Source organism: Sapajus apella, unplaced genomic scaffold, assembly GCF_009761245.1.
Source record: "Sapajus apella isolate SASKATOON/1434 unplaced genomic scaffold, GSC_monkey_1.0 scaffold33, whole genome shotgun sequence".
NCBI lineage: Eukaryota > Metazoa > Chordata > Mammalia > Primates > Cebidae > Sapajus > Sapajus apella.
Window position 1 is genome coordinate 12,259,694 of NW_022436973.1, and position 18,059 is coordinate 12,277,752.

The following is an 18,059-nucleotide window of genomic DNA, read 5'->3' on the forward strand; positions in this document are numbered from 1 at the left end:
CTGACCAACATGGAGCAACCCCGTCTCTACCCAAAAAAAAAAAAAAACAAATATTAGGGGGGCATGGTGGTTCACCCTTATACTCCAAGCTACTCAGGAGGCTGAGGTTGCCGTGAGCCAAGATCCACCCCTTTCCCCCCCCACCCTGGGAAAAAAGAAAAAAACTCCTTCCAAAAAAAAAAAAAAAAGAAGAAGAAGAAAAGAAATTATATTGAGTCTCCAGTTGTGATAACCTGAGAAGGACACCACACTTAGCAGTTTCCTGGCTGAAATTGCATAACTTCAATCCGTATATGTGTGCATATGTATGTATGTATGTATATTAAGACAGGGTCTTCCCAGGCCACAGTGCAGTGGTGTGATCATGGCTCACTGAAACTTCGACTTCCTGGGCTCTGATGATTCTCCCACCTCAGCCTCCCAGGTAGCTGGGATGACAAGTACACGCCACCACACTCACCTAATTTTTTGTATTTTCAGTAGAGGCTGGGTTTCACCATGTTGCCCATGCTGGTCTTGAACTCCTAGGCTCAAGCAATCCTCCCACCTCAGCCTCCCAAAGTGCTGGGATTACAGACGTAAGCCACCATGCCCAGTCATAACTTCAATTCAATTACTAGGAAACATTCAGAAAAAGAGGAAGTGTCTACTTTAAAAGGGGGAAGGGGTACTACACTCCTAAAACATGTTCATATCATAAAAGACAAATGGAGGCTAAACAGACATTGCATAAATGCAAAAATACTCTATTCCAGACTGTATCCTGTCCTGCAGGAGGTGGGGGTGGGGATGCTATAAAAAAGACAGAACTGGAATTTAATGGGATTAAATTATTGTAAATTTGTGAAGTTGGTATATAATCACAATAGTTAAGAGAATATATCTATTCTTAAGAAATTTTCCTGAATTAGAAGTAAACAGCCAGGATGCATATAATCTACCCTAAAATGGTTCGGAAAAAAAATGTGGCCACAGGTGTTTACATGTGTATACACAGAGCACACATGAGAGCACACTCACAAATGATAAAACAAGTTGGGTAAAATATTACAATAGATAAATTTGGGCAAAGGGGATAGAGATGCCCTTTGTACTATTTTTATTTTTTGTTGAAACTTTTTTGTTTGAGACAAGGTCTCACTCTGTAGCTCACGCCAGAGTGCAGTGGTGTGATGACAGCTCACTGCAGCCTTGACCTCCCAGGCTCAAGCAATCCTCCCACCTCTGCCTCCCAAGTAGTTAGAACCACAGGCATGGTAGCCCACGCCTGGCTAATTTAAAAATATATTTTTTTGTAAAGATGGGATCTCCCTATGTTGCCCTGGCTGGTCTCAAAATCCTGGGTTCAAGTGATTCTCCCACCTCAGCCTCCCAAAGTACAGTGATTACAGGAGTGAGCCACCATGCCTGGCTCGTTGAAACATTTTTAAAAATTGTGGTTAAAAAAAAATTGTGGTAAAATACACATAATATAAACTTTATGGCCAGGCACGGTGGCTCACTTTCGGAGCCGAAGAGGGTGGATCACTTGAACCCAGGGGTTCACAACCAGTCTGGGCAACATGGCAAAACTCCGTCTCTACTGAAAATACAAAAAATTACCCAGGCGTTGTGGTGTGTGCCTGTGGTCCCAGCTATCTGGGAGGCTGAGGTGGGAGAATCACTTGAGCCCAGAAAGTTGAGGCTACAGTGAGCTATGATTGCACCACTGCACTCCAGCCTGGGCAACAGCAGTGAGACCTCATCTAAAAAAAATAAAATTACACGTTATCCACATTTAAACATAAAGTTCAGTTGCATTATGTATATTCATATTCTTGTGCAATTATCACCAGATCTTCCATTTCTATAAATTTTTAGCATCCCAAACTAAAACTACATATCCACTAAACACTAATTTTCCCTCCCCCTAACTCTTTGCAATCACTATTCTATTTTCTGTCTGAGTTGACTATTCTAGGAACCTCATATAAATGGAATCAGACAATATTTTTCTTTTGTTTCGCTTATTTAATTTAGCGTAATGTCTTCAAGGTTCATCCATATTATAGCATGTTAGAATTCCAGTCCTTTTAAAGGCTGAATGGTAATGCACCATATATATACACACATATATACATATACGTATATATATATGTGTACACACACACACATACACATACACACCCCACATTTTGCTTATCCATTTATCTGCTGCGGGACACTTGGGTTGCTTCCAGTTTGGCTACTGTAAATAACGCTGCTATGGATATAGGTGTAAAAATATCTGTTTGAGGTCCTGCTTTCAAATCTTTTAGGTATATATCCAGAAGTGGAATTGCTAGACCATGTAGTGATTCTATGTTTAATTTTTTGAGGAACCAGCATATTGTTTTCCACAGCAACTCTATCATTTTACACTCTCACCAACAGGTTACAACTTCTCTATATCCTTACCAACATTTATTATTTGTCTGTTTTTTGCTTGTTTGTTGATGAAGTCTTACTCTGTTGCCAGGCTGGAGTGCAGTGGCACAATCTTGGCTCACTGTAACCTCTATCTCCCAGGTTCATTCAAGTGATTCTCCTGCCTCAACCTCCCAAGTAGCTGGGATTACAGGCATGCGTCACCATGCCTAGCTAATTTTTATATTTTTAGTAGAGATGGGGTTTCACCATGTTGGTCAGATGGTCTTGATCTCTTGACCTTGTGATACACCTACTTTGGCCTCCCAAAGTGCTGGGATTACAGGTGCAAGCCACTGCGCCCGCCTGTTTGTTTTACAGAGCCAGGGGTCTTGCTTATGCCCAACCTGTTCTTGAACTCCTGGCCTTCTACCTTGGCCTCCCAAAGTGTTCTCAAAATAGGCTGTGCCTGGCCTATTTTCTGGTTTTCTTTTCTTCTTCCTCTTTTTTTTTAGTAACAGCCATCTTAATGAGTACGAAGTGGTATCCCACTGATTGTGATTTTAATTTGCATTTCCCTAATGATTAATGATATTGAACAACTTTTTTTTTTTTTTTCTTTTTTTTTTTTTTGAGACGGAGTTTCACTCATGTTACCCAGGCTGGAGTGCAATGGCGTGATCTCGGCTCACCGCAACCTCCGCCTCCTGGGTTCAGGCAATTCTCCTGCCTCAGCCTCCTGAGTAGCTGGGATTACAGGCACGCACCACCATGCCCAGCTAATTTTTTTTGTATTTTTAGTAGAGACGGGGTTTCATCATGTTGACCAGGATGGTCTCGATCTCTTGACCTCGTGATCCACCCGCCTCGGCCTCCCAAAGTGCTGGGATTACAGGCTTGAGCCACCGCGCCCGGCTGAACAACTTTTCATGTGCTTATTGGCCATTTGTATATCTTCTCTGGAGAAATGGCTATTCAAAGCCTTTGTCTATTTTTTGGTTGGGTTATTTTGTTTGCTGACGATGCATCTGTTATCATATCTATACTATTTTTATTTTTGTTGCTTACAAACTGCTCCTCTTTCCAAGGCTGTATTTAAGCTGTAACTTAGCTACCACACCCAAAGAGAAGCCAGAAATGATATCTGCTTATGCCCATGGTGTCAGTAGCTAAGGGCTTTCAGAAGAATAGCAAGAGACTGCAACGGAGATTAATTTTGTATTCCTTAACTGTGACAAACACAATTAATGATACTCCAATCCAAATACATGAGATCAAAAGATTCACATGCTGACTTATGAATTCTCCAACCCAAACAACTCCTGTAACTTGCCTCTCTTCAACTCAAACCTTCTGAGGTTCCATAAATGTACTAATGACCAGAAAACAAGTCATTCGAGTACCAAGTCTTTAAAATAATTTCTAATTATTTCTTTGGTTTTATAAAACCTGGGTGACATTAATCTAATTTATTTTCACTTAAAATCAGTTAAAAGTATAAACACACACATACACGGGAAAAAAAAAAAAAAACCAAATGTTTTCTTATAATTTTTCTTCTTCCCAAAGAAACAAGGTCATGTATGTTGTAGGATTGGTGACTTTCTGTGACTACTATGCCTGCATTGACAGCAGTGAAAGATACCAGGAAAATGGTAAAAGTCTTGTTATGAATACGGCTAAAATAGTATAAACAACAGCATGAACCCAACAGAAATGCTGTCCCCAGAAATTTATGACTTTTAATATACTAAACTTTTAAATTCTCAGCCTTTCCTCGGAAGAAACAGTATCCTTCTCTTTAGTCTCTGTATACCTCTTTATGGTCACTTTACTGGTTAACATTTTATACCTATCTATAAGGCAGCCTTCATCTGTGGATCTCACAGCTCTTTCCCTATAGCTTAAGAAGTGATCTCTCTGTTGGGCTTCTCCCAGCTTTGGTTCAACACTTATAATACCTGTATAACTGTGCTTGCAGACTGAAGGGGAAATGAAGTGAGATGATCTTCCAGAAAGGGCTTAGAAACACCAAAAACATCGCCTAGTTCCTTAGTGAAAGCTAATAAGCAGGAACCTAACAGGCTGGAATCTTCATTCTTTAAAATACAAAAATTATAGTAGTTGTGGTTAACTCCCAGCCCCTGAGTTAACTCCTGAGGGCTAACTCATGAGTAGACATGACATTACCAAATGAGTCCTCATTCCTCCCTGGAAGCCATCTGGCATATGGAGAATATCAAACTCCTATTTGCTAGTCGATATACATTCTTATCACCCAGTCTTCTTCTGCTCTCTCAAAGCCCTGGCATCCTCTGTGAGGAGTGGAAGACTAATTACTAATGAAACTCTTGAGATTCTCGAGTACTTGTCTGAATGACCCTTACTGCTTTGGGGATCATCAACTGGGACCTAATTTATGAACTAGCAGATTTAATTCTCCACCGGGAAGACAACAAGCTAACTGTTTTGCAGTACCTCTAAAAGAGGTGCTTCACCTTACTGTCATGCATACCAAATAATCTGCTTATAGTAAGAAAGGTATTCACATGAATTTCAAATGGTTGGCCTTCACTAATTACAAGGGAAAATAAAACAGAGGATTCCTTCAACTGTGACTCTGTAACTTCATATACAGCTAGTGCTCGACTTACGAACACGGTCGGGACTGTGGACCGGTTGTAACACGATTTGGTTGTAAGTTGAGTAGGCTATATGTACAGTTGAAATGGTGCACACGGAGATGGTAGTGCTGCCGGAAGCTGGTCCGCACTGTCGTACGCCCAGCTGGGCAACGTTTGCGCTGCCAGACGTGGAGCAGTCGTGGCTAGCGATTGTGGTCGTAAAGTCGAATGGTCGTAAGTTGCATAGGTGGTAAATCGATCAATACCTGTAGATAAAAGGGTACTAAGGGATTGAGGGTTTAAGGGATGGTGATAAAAAGGGGATGTGAAGCCAAGTGTGCTGACTCATGCCTATAATCCCAGCACTCAGGAGTTTGAGACCACCCTGGGCAATGTATCAAGACCTCCTCTCTACAAATAACATAAAAATGAGCTGGGTGTAGTGGGGTAAAACTGTGGTCCCAGGTACTCGGTAGGCTGAGGTGGGAGGATCACCTGAGCCTGGGAGGTCAAGGTTGCAGTGAGCCATGATCTCATCACTGTACTCCAACCCGGGTGACAGAGCAAGACCCTGTCTTTAAAAAAAAAAAAAAAAAAAAAAAAAAGAGGGGGTGTGAAAAGACAGAAAAAAGAGGTCAAAAATAAATACTATCATTATTATTTTTTGAGGCAAGGTCTTGCTCTGCTCTGTCACCCAGGCTGGAGTGCAGTGGTGTCATCTTGGCTTACTGCAACCTCTACCTTCTGGGCTTGAGCTATCCTCCCACCTCAGCCTCCCGAGTAGTTGGGACTACAGCTGTGTGTCATCATACTCAGCTAATATTTATTTGTATTGTTTTGTAGAGATGAGGTTTCGTCATGATGCCCAGGCTGATCTTGAACTCCCAGACTCAAGTGATCCACCAGCCTCCACCTCTCAAAGTGCTGGGATTACAGGCATGAACCACTAGGCCAACCAAGATAAACATTATCTTATTTAGAAATAGTATTTCACTTATACCTCTGTAAATGATATGTATATTCACATGTAGTCTAACAGGAAGAAAACAAACAGCCTAAATTTCTCAATTTTTGGTTTGATTCTTCCCTACTTTCCTTATTGTGTCCATCCCTTAAATATATAAGCATCTACTATGAAAAAGTACTATCCTAGGCCTTAGGAATATAAGTGAGCAAGGCAGAATAGGGGTGAGACAACTATCCCATTAAAGATTTTACCTATGGACTAAGGGTAATACAAATTCACTGAAAAGTTTTAAGCAGAAAAGTGACCCATACATGTTATTTTTACAGTTTTTACTCTGGCTGAGTGTGGGACAGGATTCAGAGAGACAGGAAGCTGTTATAGCAGCACATGTGAGAGAAATGATGAGGTAGTGGCAGTGGAGATCAGTGGACTAATATGAGGTACAAAACTTATGGTGTAAAATCAATAGCTAGGAGTGAACTGGAAAATGTATGAAGTGGGAGGTAACTCTTGGATTTCTTGCTTGACAGATTATTGGTGACATTCATGGAGATAAGAGTTCACAAGATGGGTTTTGGACTTAAGGATAAATGGCTTTGAATCATTCAAAAGGAGATTCTGAATAGGCAGTTAGATATTATAAGCCTGGAGCTAAAAGAGTTTCTCAGCTTTAAGTATCTAATTCTCCCAACAGCTCTACTAGGCAAGCATTAGTTTCTCTAATCTACAAATAAGAACAGCATAAGTTCAGTAACTTGACGAAGAATATCCAATAAGGTTACAGTGGGGATTCAAAGACAAAGTGAGTTGGCCTCCAAGGTTCAAGTCTTCTCACTCCTACAGAACATAACCACTTTCTACTGCACATTCACACACACACACCAGTCTTCAAATCTTGACAACTGGACCCTAAGTTCTATAAAGTTAAGACCCATGTTTAATTTACCTTTTTAATTTACAGTACCTAGCCTAAGGCTTTGCATTTTATAGCATGTTCAGTAAACACTATTCAATGATCAAATTAATCTTGGTTTATTTTTTAAAAACAAAATGAAAATGAAGTTGCATCCAAAGTATAGAGTGTTCCTAAATACTACAGGTCATCTGGTACACAACTAGGAGAACTGGAAAACCAAGTCAAAGGCTCTTGAGTAAATTGTTCCCTTCCCTCTCTTTACTACTTCTATTAAATAACAGGACTACAACTAGGATTTGTCTTTTTCCCCTTGACAATTCAAATTAAGAGAATACTGGAGAAACTTGATTTTAGCAATTTTCATAACAGCTTATTTGGAAGATGAGAAAAGTGCCTCAGTCCCAGATATCTGGAAAATCAATTCTTCTATCCACTGTTCATAATACTAGTATAACTAAAGGCAATCTAACGGAAAATTCATTACCTTTCTTATTAAGTTGCATTTTAAATTTCTTACTTAGTGCCGTTTCCATGTAATTGCATAAAAGGAGGTGTAACTTTAGTCGCTAACCATTTCAGACCACTACATCTACCTAAACGCCTTCAGAATGACTTTCAAGACTTGGCTAAGTCTTGTCTGCTCAATTTTTAGCCTAAATGAAGTTGATTACTCAGCTACTGAAAAAGTATCATGTCAATAATTTTTCCCTACTGAAGTCAGATCACGTCAAAGCCAATTGCATGGGTCTGCATGACCTATTCTTTGATAAAGTATAAGTAAATGAAAAGAAAATACCACTAAACCATAGGATAAATTGTGTACTACCGAAATCCCAAGTTTACTGATATATACTGAATATAGTAGAATTAATTTCCATAAAAACTCCTCTTGCCCTTAGCCAGCCCCTCCCTCTAATCTCTTATGTTCAGTTGTTATTTTTCAATTAAAAAGAAAACCAGAGGCGTGGTAACGGTATAATTCCAGAAACTATACAAACAAGTATGCTTAGTCATTTCTGTTCATGTATTTTTTTCTTTTTTTTCTTTTGTCTTTTTTTTTCCTGTTAATGTATTTTTATTGATGAATTTCCTAGTATCAGAAATGGAAAAGATCATTCTAGAACTTTAAGTCAATTTTTCAACTGTAATACAATCAGTTTTTTTTGCTTTTGAGACAAAGTCTTGCTCTGTCACCTAGGCTGGTACAGTGGCATGATCTTGGCTCACTGCAACCTTTGCCTCCCAGGTTCGAGCAATTCTCCTGCCTCAGCCTCCCGAGTAGCTGGGACTACAGGCATGTGCCACCACTCCTGGCTAATTTTTGTATTTTTAGCAGAGATGGGGTTTTATCATATTGGCCAGGCTGGTCTCAAACTCCTGACCTTGTGATCTGCCTGCCTTGGCCTCCCAAAGTGCTGGGATTATAGGTGTGAGCTACCATGCCTGGCCACACAGTTCTTTTTAATCCTAATGTTTAGCAAGTCTCCATCTTAAAAACAACAACAACAACAACAACAACAACAACAACTCCCTCTCATCCTTAAATGAACCATAGCAAATGAACAAAATCTTATAATCAACCAGACAGGACAAAGATTTCTACAATAAAGAATGAGGAATGTGCTTAGATTGCACTGACTGCATGGTTTAGGACTGCTTGTTTAGAGGAAAAGCAGCTATATAGGAAAACACCTTTTATGCACTGCTACAGAGAATGAACTCTTTTTCCAAGCAATCAGGCAACATAAACTGCTAAGAGATAAACAAGACTTGTGGAACTCAGGGGGAGCTTAAATGTGTATGCTTTTCTACCTTGCTATAGCAAAGAGGAAAATTCAGTCAAACTTGCCCATTTCCCTTACAAAAGTGGCACTGTCTAGAAGGCCAAATAAATACAAAACAGCACAAGTAACTAATGTTATCCGAATTACTTATTTCAAATGTCCATACTTACTGTGAATTTCTCTTCCTTTCAAATCAAGAGCAGTACACTTACATTGTAAGCATTTACTGAAGGTTTACTACATACCAGGAAATGTGTGCCTGACTGCCAGGAAGGCATTCTTTCTCTAGGCTCTGGAGAATAAAGAGAAAGTATCTCTGCCCTCAGACAAAGAAAACAGACCATTACAATCTCAACTGATCAGTGCTTGAAAGAATTAAGCCATGATGGTCTACAGACGTTGAAGGGTATTTAAACCATCACCAACTCATCATTCATTCAACAAATACTTACAGAGTACCTAAAATCACCAACTCATCATTCATTCAACAAATATGTATGGAGTATGCGTAGGAATTATTCAGATGGAAAACATTAAAACAAGAAATTGCAAAGCACAACACTTTAAAGCAAGCTAAGAATTTTAAAGACCTATAATTTTGTACCCTAAAATGACCAAAGACTGGCACATTTGTTATCTCCTATAAGAAACACATTGGATGTTACATGCAATGTGGCACCAGGTTTTAAAAAGCACCTGATGTGCTTTTTTTTGCACATGAGGTCAGCAACCTTTTTATATCTGATTTGGAGTCTCTTAGTTTACTCTGCTCGACTGTTACCATTTGTGCTTAAAAAATAAACAATATCATTAATTCACAACCTTTGCAATTCCGTATTTTCCTTTCTCTACTTCACACACTAATCAGTTCTACTGCAGAGGTCATGTGAAGGTTAATTTTAGGTGTCAATTTGACTGAATTAAGGAATACCTAGAGAACTGGTAAGGCATTACTTCTGGGTGTCTGTGATCTGTAAGGGTGTTTCCAGAGGAGACTAGCTGTGAGTCAGTGGGCTAAGTAGGGAAGATCCACCTTCAATTTGGGTGGGCATCATCCAATCAGCTGGGGACCTGGATAGAAGAAAAAAAGAGAGAGAGAGAGAAAGAAAAGTACTTCCCCTCTCCTAGAGCTGGGATACACTCTTCTCCACATTATGACACCAGGACTTACACCAAGGCCCTCTGGCCCTGTGTTCTCAGGTTTCTGGACTTGGACTGAGCCATGTTACTGGCACCCCTGGGTCTCTTGCAGACCACCTATTGTGGAATTCTTAGCCTTCATAATCATGTGAGCCAATTCTTATAATAACATCCTCTCTTGTATGCCTATATATATATATATTCTTATTACCTCTATGTTTCTGGAGAACTCTAATGCAAGTCACAAAGCAAAATGCCCAAACAGCTTCCTAGTTTTTAAAGTATAAAAATCAACATTTTTGCAGGTAATTTTCCTGTTTCCATGCATGGTAGGCTAGGTTATTTGGATCAACTCTCTTACTGAGGACAACTAAAGAGAATGAATTAAACACACACACTCATCCGTTTTTTAAAAATTGTTTTTAAGAGATAGCGTCTTGCCTTGTCACCCAGGCTGGAGTGCAGTGGCTCAGTCATAGCTCACTGCCACCTTGAATTCCCGGGCTCAAGTAATCCTCCCACCTCAGCCTCCCAAGTAACTGAGACTACAGGCATGTGTCACCACGCCTGGCCCACTCATCTTTAAATAAGAGAAGTAATTATAGCCAAAAGGGAACAGAAAATGTAAACCCAGCGATATAAGCATATAAGGAAGCCCAGATAACCTTTGTTGATCCTGAAAATTAGAATTTTGTTCTCACATAAACCAAAGCCCAGGGCTCTCACAAGACAAAAAGTCTAATAGGAAGCTCTCTTCATAAGGTTCCCACCTTATGAAGAGGGATACACCCTAATGGTAAGAGTAATTGGGGAGTGGAGGATCCAGGGAGGAATTAAAACCCTATTAGCAGGAACATCATATCTTAAGCTTGTTTTAAGGTGGTTCCTGGATCGGTGCCCAGGCATACCTGATATAAGCAAGCTCTCCATGGAGAAAAGTACCTTAATGTGGGCCTCAAAGATTACTACAAAAACATATTTTTAAATACAACCTCCTAGCAGATCTCAAAAAAGAGAGGAGGACTTCCGCCAAGATGGCTGAATAGGAACAGCTCTGGAGTGCAGGTCCCAGGGAGAGAAACACAGAAGACGAGTGATCTCCGCATTTCCAACCCAGGTACCAGGTTCATTTCTATGGGACTGGTTGTAGCCCAGGGACGGAGAACTGAGGCAGGGTGGGATGTGCCCCACTGGGGAAGTCCCTGATCTTCTGGTCGGGGACTTTACCCCCTTGGCACTCTGGTTCGGATACTGCACTTCCCCCATACCTTTTGAAACCCACAGTCTGGGAGAACGCCACTAGGCTGAGAGGCGCTGCAAGTTGCCAGCACAGATCTGAGCTATGGCTCTGGCCTACCTGGTGTTGCAAGTTGTTGGCAAGAACTGGCGGAGGTTTTGGCTAGCACCAAGAGCACCTGCAGGACAGATCTACCACCCCCCATAAAGGTGGAGAGTTGAAAGCAGGAAGACAAAGTGATATGGCTTGGCAGGTCCCACCCCAACAAAGACCAGCAAACTGAAGACCTCTCACTTGAGAGTTTTGCAGCCAGCACATCAGTTCAAGACTGACCCAAGATGATTGAGCTTGGTGGGGGGAAGGGCATCGGCCATTGCGAAGGTGGGTCTAATCTCACCTGTGTAAATAAAAGCCAAAAGAAGCCTACACGGCAGTCAGGCTGAATCCAAGGCAGCCCAGCAGCACCTCAGAGGCAGACAAGGGACAGACTGCCTTCTCAAGCAGCTCCCCGACTCCTGTATAACAAAAAAAAAAAAAAAAAAAAAAAAAAGCCTCACACACCAGAGGGGCCGTTAGAAGGAAAACTAAAAAACAAAAAGAATGGTTTCAACATCTACAGAAAGGACACCCACTCAGAGACCTCATCCAAAATCACCAACTTCAAAGATCAAAGGTAGATAAACCCACGAAGATGGGAAGAAACCAGCGCAAAAAGGATGAAATCATCAAAGACCAGAAAGCCTCTCCTCCTCCCAGGGATCACAACTCCTCACCATCAAGGGAACAAAACAGGATGGAGAATGAGTTTGACGAACTGACAGAAGGAGGCTTCAGAAGGTGGGTAATAACAAACTTCTCTGAGCTAAAGGAACATGTTCTAACCCAATGCAAAGCAACTAAAAACCTTGACAAAAAAAGGTCAGATGAAATGCTAACTAGAATAACCAGCTTAGAGAAGAACATAAACAACTTGATGGAGCTGAAAAGCACAGCACAAGAACCTCCTGAAGCTTACACAACTTTCAATAGGCAAATCAATCAAGCATAAGAAAGGATATCAGAAATTGAAGGTCAACTCAATGAAATAAAATGAGAAGGTAAGAAAAGAGAAAAAAGAGTGAAAAGAAATGAACAAAGCCTCCAAGAAATACAGGATTATGTGAAAAGACTTAATCTACACTTGATCAGTGTACCTGAAGGTGACAGGGAGAATGAATCCAAGCTGGAAAACACTCTTCAGGATATTATCGAGGAGAGCTTCCCCAACCTAGCAAGGCAGGACAACATTCAAATACAAGAAATACAGAGAACACCACAAAGATACTCCTCAAGAAGAGCAACCCCAAGGTACATAATCGTCAAATTCACCAGGGTTGAAACAAAGGAAAAAATGCTAAAGACAGCCAGAGAGAAAGGTCGGGTCACCCACAAAGGGAAACCCATCAGACTGATCAGATCTCTCAGCAGAAACCCAACAAGCCACAAGAGAGTGGGGGCCAATATTCAACATCTTTAAAGAAAAGAACTTTCAACCCAGAATTTCATATCTAGCCAAACTAAGCTTCATAAGTCAAGGAGAAATAAAATCCTTTATTTATGGACAAGCAATTACTTAGAGATTTTGTCACCACCAGGCCTGCCTTACAAGAGCTCCTGAAGGAAGCACTATAAACACGGAAAGGAACAACCAGTACCGGCCACCGCAAGAACGTACCAAATGGTAAAGACCAACGATGCAATGACAAAACTGGGTCAACTAATGGGGAAAACAACCAGCCAGTAACAAAATGGCAGGATCGAATTCACACGCAACAACATTAACGTTAAATGTAAATGGCCTAAATGCCCCAGTCAAAAGACACATACTGACAAACTGGATAAAAAGTCAAGACCCATCAGTGTGCTATATTCAGGAGACCCATCTCATGTGCAAAGACTCACATAGACTCAAAATAAAGGGATGGAAGACGATTTACCAATCAAATGGAGAGCAAAATAAAAGCGGGTTGGAATCCTAGTCTCTCATAAAATGGACTTTAAACCAACAAAGATCAAAAGAGACAAGGGCATTATGTAATGGTAAAAGGATCAATGCAACAAGAGCTAACTATACTAAATATATATGCACCCAATAAAGGCACACCCAGATACATAAAGCAAGTTCTTAACGACCTACAAAGAGACGCAGACTCCCATACAATAATAGTGAGAGACTTTAATACTGTCAATATTAGACAGATCAATGAGACAGAAAATCAAGGATATCCAGGACTTGAACACAGATCTGGACGAAGTGGACCTAGTAACATCTACAGAACTCTCTACCCCAAATCCACAGCATACACATTCTTCTCAGCACCACATCCCACTTACTCTAAAATTGAACACATCATTGGAAGTAAATCACGCCTCGGCAAATGCAAAAGAATGGAAATCATAACAAACAGTCTCTCAGACCACCGTGCAATCAAATTAGAACTCAGGATTAAGAAACTCACTCAAAACCACATGGAAACTGAACAACTGGCTCCTGAATGTCAACTGGATAAACAATGAAATGAAGGCAGAAATAAAGATGTTCTTCGAAACCAATGAGAATGGAGACACACGTACCAGAATCTCTGCAACGCATTTAAGGCAGTGTCTAGAGGGAAATTTATAGCAATAAAAGCCCACATGAGAAGCAAGCAAAGATCTAAAATCAACATCCTATTGTCAAAATTGCAAGAGCTAGAGAAGCAAGATCAAAAAAACTCAAAGGCTAGCAGAAGACAAGAAACTAAGATCAGAGCAGAACTGAGGGAGACAGAGACACAAAAAAACTCTTTAAAAAATCCGTAAATCCAGGAGGTGTTTTTTTGAAAAGATCAACAAAATAGAAAGATTGCTAGCCAGACTAATAAAAAAGAAAAGAGAGAAGAATCAAACAGATGCCATAAAAAATGATAAAGGGGATAATCACCACCGATTCCACAGAAATACAAACTACCATCAGAGATTACTACAAACAACTCTATGCACATAAACGAGTAAATATGGAAGAAATGGATAAATTCCTGGACACTTGCACCCACCTAAGATTAAACCAGGAAGAAGCTGAAACCCTGAATAGATCAGTAACAAGGGCTGAAGTTGAGGTAGCAATTAATAGCCTACCGACCAAAAAAAGTCCATGTCCAGATGGGTTCACAGCCGAATTCTACCAGACATATTCTGAAACTATTCCAAACAATACAAAAAGAGGGAATCCCCCCTAACTCATTTTATGAGACCAACATTATCCTGATAGCAAAACCCAGCAGAGACTAAACTAAAAAACTAAACTTCAGGCCAATATCCATGATGAACATAGACGCAAAAATCTTCAATAAAATACTGGCAAGCCAAATGCAACAGGCCATCAAAAAGTTTATCCATCATGATCAAGTAGGCTTCATCCTGGGGATGCAAGGCTGGTTCAACATATGCAAGTCTATAAATGTAATCCATCACATAAACAGAACCAAAGACAAAAACCACACGATTATCTCAATAGATGCAGAGAAGGCCTTTGACAAAATTCAACAGCGCTTTATGCTAAAAACCCTCAATAAACTAGGTATCAATGAAGTGTATCGCAAAATAATAAAAGCTATTTATGACAAACCCACAGCCAATATCACACTGAACGGGCAAAAACTGGAAGAATTCCCTTTGAAACTGGCACTAGACAAAGATGCCCTCTCTCACCACTCCTATTCAATATAGTACTAGAAGTTCTAGCCAGAGCAATCAGGCAAGAAAATGAAATAAAGGGAATTCAATTAGGAAAAGAGGAAGTCAAATTGTCTCTATCTGCAGATAACATGATTGTATATTTAGAAGACCCGATTGTCTCAGCCCAAAATCTCCTTAAACTGAAGCAACTTAGCAAAGTCTCAGGATACAAAATCAATGTGCAGAAATCACAAGCATTCATATACACCAATAACAAACAGCCAAATCAAGAGCGAACACCCATTCACAATTGCTATAAAGAGAAAATACCTAGCAATAAAACTAACAAAGGATGTAAAGGACCACTTCAAGAGAACTAGAAACCACTGATCAAGGAAATAAGAGAGGACGCAAACAGAAAAACATTCTATGCTCATGGTTAGGAAGAATCAGTATTGTGAAAGTGGCCATACTGCCCAAAGTAATTTATAGATTCAACGCTATCCCCATCAAGCTACCATTGACCTTCTTCACAGAACTGGAAAAATCACTTTAAACTTCATAAGGAACCAAAAGAGAGCCCATATAGCCAAGACAATCCTAAGCAAAAAGAACAAAGCTGGAGGCATCACACTACCTGACTTCAAACTATACTACAAGGCTACAGTAATCAAAACAGCATGATACTGATACCAAAACAGAGCTATAGACCAATGGAACAGAACAGAGGCCTTGGAAGCAATGCCACACGTATACAACCATCAGATCTTTGACAAACCTGACACAAACAAGCAATGGGGAAAGGATTCCCTGTTTAATAAACGGTGTTGGGAAAATTGGCTAGCCATTTGCAGAAAGCAGAAACTGGACCCCTTCCTGACACCTTACACTAAAATTAACTCCAGATGAATTGAAGGTTTAAACATAAGACCTAACACCATACAAACCGTGGAAGAAAACCTAGGCAATACCATTCAGGACATAGGCATAGGCAAGGACTTCATGACTAAAACACCAAAAGCAATGGCAACAAAAGCCAAAATAGACAAATGCGTTCTAATTAAACTTAAGAGCTACTGTACAGCAAAAGAAACAATCATTAGAGTGAACTGGCAACCAACAGAATGGGAAAAAATTTTTGCATCTACCCATCTGACAAAGGGCTAATATCCAGAATCTACAAAGAACTAAAACAGATTATTAACAAGAAAAAAACAAACGCATTCAAAAGTGGGTAAAGGATATGAACAGACACTTTTCAAAAGAAGACATACATGATGCCAATAATCATGAAAAAATGCTCATCACCACTGGTCTTTAGAGAAATGCAAGTCAAAACCACATTGAGATACCATCTCATGCCGGTTAGAATAAAAAAATCTGGAGACAACAGATGCAGGAGAGGATGTAGAGAAATAGGAAAAGTTTTACACTGTTGGTGGGAGTGTAAATTAGTTCAACCATTGTGGAAGACAATGTGGCGATGCCTCAAGGATCTAGAAATAGAAATTCCATTTGACCCAGCAATCCCATTACTGGATATATACCCAAAGGATTATAAATCATTCTATCCAAAGGATTATAAATCATTCTATTATAAAGACAAATGCACACGTATGTTCATTGAGGCACTGTCTGTAATAGCAAAGACCTGGAACCAACCCAAATGCCCATCAATGATAGAATGGACAAAGAAAATTGGCACATATGCACCATGGAATACTATGCAGCCATAAAAAACTGAGTTTGTGCCCTTTGTACGGAGATGGACGAATCTGGAAACCATCATGCTCAGCAAACTGACACAAGAACAGAAAACCAAACGCTGCATGTTCTCACTCATAGGTGGGTGTTGAACAATGAAAACACATGGGCACAGGGAAGGGAACATCACACACTGGGGTATGTTTGGGGGTGGAGGGCTAAGGGAAGAGAGCGGGGGGCAGGGACATTAGAGAGGGATAACACTGGGAGAAATGCCTGATGTAGATGACAGGGGAGATGGAGACAGCAAACCACCATGGCACGTGTATACCTATGCAACAAGTCTCGCTCTGTCATCCAGACTGGAATGCAGTGGTAGGATCTCAGTTCACTGCAACCTCTGCCTCCCGGGTTCAAGTGATTCTCCTGCCTCAGCCTCCAGAGTAGCTGGGACTACAGGTGTGTGCCACCATGCCTGGGCAATTTTTGCATTTTTAATAGAGATGCAGTTTTGCCATGTTGGCGGGGCTGGTCTTGAATTCCTGACTTCAAGTGATCCGCTTATCTTGGCCTCCCAAAGTGTTGCCATTACAGGTGTAAGCCACTGCACCTGGCCAGTTTGATATACTTTTAAATAGTTCTAACAGAAAAGGAGAGAATGGGGTAAAGGGAATAACTGAAGACAGGTGAAAATATCCCAGAAGCAATTAGACACAATCAAATTCCAGAAGCAAACAGTTTCCAAATAAGATCAATTTAAAAAAATCCAAAGCTAAACATATAATCACAAAACAGCAGGAAAAAAGAAAAATGAGTTGGGTGTAATGGCACAGGCCTAGTAGTCCCAGCTGTTTGAGAGGCTGATGCAGGAGGATTGCTTGAGGCCAGGGGTTGGAGACCAGCCTGAGCAAAATAGCAGGATCTTGTCTCAAACAAAAAAAACAGAAGACAAAGATAAACCTAAAAAGTAAGCAGAGAAAAAGGCAGATTATAGTAAAAAACCAGCATTAGAACAGCTGATTTTTCAAAACCAACAATGAAGCCAAGCTAGTTTAATACCTGCAGTGTGCTTTAAAAAAAACCAAAAACCACCAAATTAAAATTCTGTTATCAAGCAAATGTCGCTAAGGAAAGAAGAAAAAAAATCCATTAAGGTCTGAGTTGAAAGAGAAAATAAAAAATATAAAAGAGGAAAATCTACAGACAACTCCAAACAAACATTGATTATACAAAAGAATAACAATACCTTGAGGAGCTTTAAAAAATATAATACATCACAATAAAAACATAGTATATTGAGGAAATGTCAAAATCTTCTTTCTAAAGTTCTTTTATTATATGAAAAGAGGATAATATCATATGAAAAGTTATAATATCAGGCTTTGGTAAGTTAGAGCTGTAAGTCACAACATGTACGATGACAACTAATTACAGAATAAAAATAGCATGTATTTCCACACCAGAAAGCGGGAATAAAGTGAAACCATAAAAAGAATCCAAAAGAATGGTAAGAAGGAAGAAGAAAAATATCTAGAACATAAGAAACATAGGAAAAAAAGTTAAATTTGAATATAATTAATTATATTAAATATATATAAGTGGAATA

The 18,059-nt window shown here is 39.9% G+C and overlaps 1 protein-coding gene across 4 annotated transcripts in view; it reads right to left on the minus strand.

Moving 5' to 3' along the window:
• CSNK2A1 (casein kinase 2 alpha 1) overlaps positions 1-18,059 on the minus strand; it is a 74,699-nt gene that overhangs the window by 30,132 nt on the left and 26,508 nt on the right. Inside the window, exon 1 of one of the 4 annotated variants that reach the window (XM_032295356.1) lies at positions 9,608-9,699. The exons of the other annotated variants lie outside the window; for them this stretch is intronic. The gene's annotated coding sequence lies outside the window, so the exon portion shown is untranslated. Of the gene's footprint in view, positions 1-9,607; positions 9,700-18,059 lie in introns of those variants that run through there. 4 annotated transcript variants of the gene reach the window in all.